At 40.4% G+C, this 6,038-nt stretch overlaps 1 long non-coding RNA gene across 1 annotated transcript; it reads left to right on the plus strand.

Annotated features, from left to right (window-relative positions):
- Positions 1-4,920: 4,920 nt before the first annotated feature.
- Positions 4,921-5,689, plus strand: LOC105354790 (uncharacterized). Its single transcript, XR_909349.4, has 2 exons — positions 4,921-5,131; positions 5,415-5,689. It is a non-coding gene; the product is annotated as an uncharacterized LOC105354790 (long non-coding RNA).
- Positions 5,690-6,038: the final 349 nt, after the last annotated feature.

The following is a 6,038-nucleotide window of genomic DNA, read 5'->3' on the forward strand; positions in this document are numbered from 1 at the left end:
GTGTCCATGGATTACATGGAATCCTCTTCACCTTTATCCACCTTTGTCATGTTAGGGAGAACACGTCAATGTAAGGGTGGGGTCATAGGTGAGCACAAGGGTTAATATGATCCCAGCTCTCTCCAGGTCATTGACTAGTCCCCTCCTAAAATTCTGGGCTGTTACCTCACTGTTCTCAAAATCATTTGATACCCACTAGGTGAAACTTGCATGGAGCTCCAGGTGGAGGGAGAGTGATCTTGCGTTTTCATGTTTTCAAATAATTGCTTCAGCAGTTGGTCTCTTCTAGTCAAGCTACTTGTTTGTTGTAGATTGGTTCATCCCAGTCTTGTTCAGATCTACAATCGTGTCCCTGGTGTCCTTTGACAGCTCCTTGGTCTTGGTCATGGCGGAGAAGTTGAATCTGACTGTTTGGGTGGAGGATAGATCGTCTAAAATAATTAACAGATGTGTGATGAAACAGAATTCTTGCTTGTTTGCAGGAGCTAAATACTTTTTACTGCACCATTATACAAATAAATTATGTAAAAATCATACAAAAACTGTTTATTATTTATTTTTGTATATTTTAACATTCTATCTCTCACAGTCAAAGCATACATATGATGGACATAGACCTTTCTCATTTTTTTTAACCGGGACAACTTGCAGAAACTGTGACTAATAAAGCTTTTGTTTCCCCACTGTGTGTGTATCTTTTTCCTTGTGCCTTTGTCGCTGTAATTCACTGAAAACATTTTCCAAATGAGGCTTTTGGGCCAAATTGTCAGACCAATATGTAACACCAGAGGGAGCTCTCCACATTGGATTTGTAATTGTTTTTCTAGACACTTCCTTGTCCCTGAATCTGTCTGCATCCTAATACCAATCAGTTTCAGTGGTATCAAACTTTCCCTGAACACCTCACTGACGTCACTTACTATTGTTGTACGGTGGATAACTGCAAAGAAAAAAAAACAGGCACAGACGGATCCAGAAATGTAACCTTTCCTCTCTGTTTTCTGACACCGAAATACATTTAGGTTTAGCAAAAATGAACTAAGACAAACTCATCTAGTGAGAAAACACAGCAGGGAAAATGACTGAAGATGTGACTGGGGCGTCAGTGCCGTGGTCTGTGCACAGATCATTTACAGTGAAAACAAATATTACTGAGGCTGGATACAAGAGCTTGGACTAAAGAAACAGTGGGATCAGGTTAGAACCAGTTTTCATTTCCACGTGAATGCAGGCAGTAATCTCATCCATCTTGTCTCAGCGCTCACTAACTGCAGGCAGCCAAAGGAACACAAAGAAGGTAAACTCCGGCTTTACCTTGCATGCGTCAGTCACTCGTAAACTCACTGTGTTTTGCTCCACGCTCTGGCGAGCGGGCTCTCAGCTGATTATCACACCTGTGACATCTTCAGCACATAGAGAGGTCAGCGACCCGAGAGCAATATGCTCCAAAAGAAACGTCCTTACATCTAAAGCTGTGTCAGCAAAGGTATTTTGATGAGTCATAGCAATCTCCGGTGGTGTGTTTTGTGTTTTCTGAACAAGTCCATGTTTCTTCTCTGGTTTGTAACCATGTGGAAAACAACAAACTCAGAAATGACTCTACCTTATGTCATTTTTAGGTATTTTCAGTAGCTTGGCACAGAAAGAAGACCTCCGCCCGCTCAGTGCAGGCTGCCCCTGTGTGCGGTGCAGCGTTTCTTTGTTGGCTGGCTGACAGCTGATGCCACAAAGCTTTACTGCAGGTGACCAGCTGCCTGGGAAACACAGTCATGTGATCTTCCCAGCTCCCTTAGATTTGACCAACAGTGTTAATCTGGACAGCTTTAAGACCAGTTTCAGTCCAGCACATTCATGCATACGGGCAGACATAGTTGGGAGGAGTTTGATGCAAGTTTATATTTATGAAAAACACAAGCTGTATGGTCGTCAAATTGACACTATAGCTTACGAGATACACACAGTTTTCTGAATTGATTTAGCTGTAAATGACTATCAAATACAAAATTATTTATTTTTGGCTGGAAGCTGTTAACCCTTTAGGCCTCATGTCTGTCCATATTGGTCCAGACAGCTAGTGAAGAGATAGTGGCACAAAATTCTAAGTAAATTGACAAACCAGCAATTCATTTTAAAGAGAAATATAAAGCAAATGGTTTTAAAGATAACTGTGAAAAGTGTAATTCCTTTGCTTTTGTCTACAATTAGTCACAACTTATTTGTAAAATGTGTCACATTGCAATTTCATTTTTACTTTTTCATTTGTGCAAACAGAACAGAATAAGCTGTTGACTTTCTCTTGAATTTTACAATTTTTTTTTTATTATTTTATTTTATTTTTTTAACACTGGTGCTTTCGTTCCAGTGTTTACATTCTTTTGACTACCGTAACTCTTCACCGTTTAAGTAAATCCAGCGGATTCTGAAGCGGAGAAAATTAACCTTATACTTACACTTTATAATAGCAAAGTGTTTAGGCGATTAATGTAAGCCAGCTGAGTCTGTCGTGGAGAAAAGTGGCTGTGCACCGTTATGGAACACTTTATGTTAGTGATATTTTGCACAGCCGAAATAAAAATAAAAAGCTGCTTTTCTCCACGTCAGAATCAGCTGATTCATGTTTACGAGAGTTACGATATGTCAAAGAGTGTGTGTTATTTAGGTGCTGCTGGCAACATCTCTGGTGTTAAAGGGATAAAATAGCTAAAGCTTAACACGTTTGACATCTTTTCAGAGGAATTTTCAAAAAGCAACACCGAAAAGAAGTTAAATTTCCATCATCTCCAGTGCCTCATTTTGGTGAATGAAGGCTAAAGTCAGGCGCCTGTTTTGAATGTGGATGACCTTTGCCCCCCTGAAGCAGCCAAGAAACCGTCACACTGCGGTGATCGCACTTGTTTTAGTCAGACATATTTTGAAAAAAGCAGTCAATGTTTACCTGCTTCTTCACCGCCTTCAGCTGGATCGAACAGGTCTAAAACCTGCAAAGTTTATTGGACGTGAACCTACAGGAGATGGTCAAAACACCAACGTTTATCAATGATTAGGTATAATTTATGAATGACTAGCAGCGGATTATTTAAAGCCACTGAGGCCCTGAACCAGAACAGTTAGATAACTTTATCTTCCAGCCAGGCATACTCCAAACACCTGGCTTTACAGTTTTGCTAAAAAACCCTTCATCATCCCTGCACTGAGCCGACATGGGAACCAATTATTAGGAAGCATCCTCATGGAGTCACTGCACAACTTCTTACTTCTTACTTTTTTTTTCCAAAGTGAAATTGATGGTAGACCACGATAGATGCAGTTTCTGCAGACACCTAAGACTAGAAGAAGGGGCAAAAACACTGTTAAACTTTTGGAAGGGTTAAAGTCATTCACTTCAAAGGGGGTAAACCAGTTTGAATGCTTTTAACTTTTTCTAGTCATAATGGAACCAACACTTGGAATCTTGCTTCCTTTTTGGATTGGTCTAAAGTAATGCAAGCTCTGTGAATCTGACATAAATGTTCATGATGTAACCTATAAGATGAACAGTTAACATCCACCAATTGTTGAATATTTGTTTTGTAAAGTACCAAAAATATTATTGCTGCTTTGTCATTTTTTTAAGTATTTTTTTGTCCTAACTGAGAACAAAATCCATCCGTCTTCCAAAGTCACTTCATTCCTTTTGGGGTCACAAGGCTGCTGGAGCCAACCAACCCACTGTTGGGCAAAAGTGTGATATGCCCCGAAAAGATCGCTAGTCTGTTGCAGGGCCACACAGGCACCCATATTCACATTCACACCCAATTCAGCAATGAAGCATGTTTTTATTTTTGGACTGTGGGAGGTATCCAGAATTCTCTGAAAAGGCCCCTAAGGAAAATATGCAAACTCCATACAGAAAGGTCCCAGCCAGGATCTCAACCGGGGTCTTCTCACTGTGAGGAAAGCTCTAACCACTGCGCCACCGTGCTACACGCATGCCAAATCATAAAAGGCAACAGTTGGAGAAGGACTATGGCATCCGGAACCACTGACCATGAAAGGCATCCAAAAACGTCTAATTCCTAAACCTTAGAGGATCCAGACCCTTTTACATTTATTTTAATTCTTAGGCCACTGCTAGTTACTTACAAACTAATAAATATAAGATTAACAGAATTTGTCAGACCTTAAAGGCCTTAAACAAAGATTACTGAGAGAGCAGACTCCATCAAAAAGGGTATAAGCCAAATATAGCACAGCAGACTTGTTAAATCCCTCTCAAACACATAAAGGTCTGTAAGTCATACATAACACTTGAACAAAGAGTAATTATCCACTGGCCAAACAATTGAACGTTTTGACAATTTGATGAACTGACCGCAGCACCTGTTTAATGCATTTTCAGGTGTTTAAGAGTGTGGACGTGAGCGGAGCTCACATCAAGCGTGTTAGTGGCAGATGAACTACATATCCGTTCACTGGGAAGCGCAAAGCCTGACGTTTGCCCGCTTTGATACAGATTCACGACAGAGCAATCAAGCCTTATCTGTTTCCTTTTTCTCCATCAAGTTCCTGTAGCCGCCAACAGATGTTGCGTACATTTGTGTATTTAGAGATGTGAACTATTGTTGTTGTCATTCTCTCATGGTGAAAACAAACATTTTTCTAGGCACAATTTTATGTCCCCATTACCTATTTCATGCAAAAAGATCGCCTCATCCTAGACAACAAGAGTGTTTATTTGGTAAAAGTGTGAGACACTTGGAGCACTCATCATAAACTGATCAGGTGTGCGGTTAAATGAGCAGAAGCTAATTATTGAGTGCTTCTGTCATGGTTTCATGGTGCAGCCGTGTCCTTAATCAGCCTCATCCTCTTCACCTGGACTGAGCTGCGTTTAATCCACACCTCAACGTGTACTACCCTGACAGTCAGTCATTGTCTGTCATCACATCACAGGACAACATTTAGCTCATGATCTTGCATGTTTCAGACCCAAAACCTGCTGCAGCCAAGCAAAAGCGTCAGGATTTTAAGTCATCTTATTTAACTTCTTCCTGAGTTTGCTCTTATCTTGGTTCCACATCCATGGAACCCAACAGATAAAGCAATAAAACTCAGCATGGAGGGTATGGTGCCCCCCACACACTCTGAAAAGGTGAGTTTGTGTGGCCCCATGAAGTTGTGACCAGCTGACTATATATCCTTTTTTCCCTAGTGAGATGTTGCAATAGTTAAAAAGTCCATAGCTGGTGTATTACATATTGTTTTAAATGAGGCCTGCACAGTCTAAACTTTGACTTGTTTGATTTTTTATCTCTTTTTTTAAATCTGCAAACAAATTAAAAAATCTGAGTTTTTCATGTCCGTGCTGTTACGGCCCTGGGCTCCATGGGTGAGTTTCTGAGGTCTTTTCCCCTTTTACTCCTCCTCCTGCACAGGTGAGGGCACTTGGAAATCAACGGAGATGAAAGATCTGCAGCTCTGGAGAGGGACTCTTTCTCCTGGGCTTCCTGCCAGGTCCAGATTCGTTGCTGCAGCGCTGTGGTTTTTCCGCTCTGCAGCATTTGGTCGTCTGTTTGGGCTTCAGTTTGTTCTGCTTCAATTGCAAACATACATGTAAATTCCCAGACACTCATGCAACAGCATAGCTTCATGCTTTCTATTTTGGTTGTTGAATATTCCCATATATATTAAAACTACTAAAGTACTAAAACTGGCTTCCCCTCCCCTCTTATTTGTTACAATGCAGAGCCGAGCGTAAAAATGCCAGGTCATCATCTTCCTCAGATTAATGTAGTTCACGGTCTAAGTATTCAGAACTGACCTAAAGCATAAAACCCCTATTTCTTAAATTTTTTGCTTTTTTTTTTCATTCTGGGATGACATTTTGAGGAAGATCTAAATTGTACTAAGCAACAATAGAGCAGGACATTCTGTTAAACCATAGCAAGATAAAGAAGTAAGATGAGTGATAAACAGAGGATGCAGCTCAGCTGACTGTAATAACAAGCAGTAAGTAAAATTTCAAATGTTTTTTGATTAAAAGGATTGATGCATTTGTT

The sequence above is a fragment of the Oryzias latipes genome, chromosome 9 (assembly GCF_053564925.1).
Source record: "Oryzias latipes strain Hd-rR chromosome 9, Olatipes_Hd-rR_3.1".
Taxonomy (NCBI): domain Eukaryota; kingdom Metazoa; phylum Chordata; class Actinopteri; order Beloniformes; family Adrianichthyidae; genus Oryzias; species Oryzias latipes.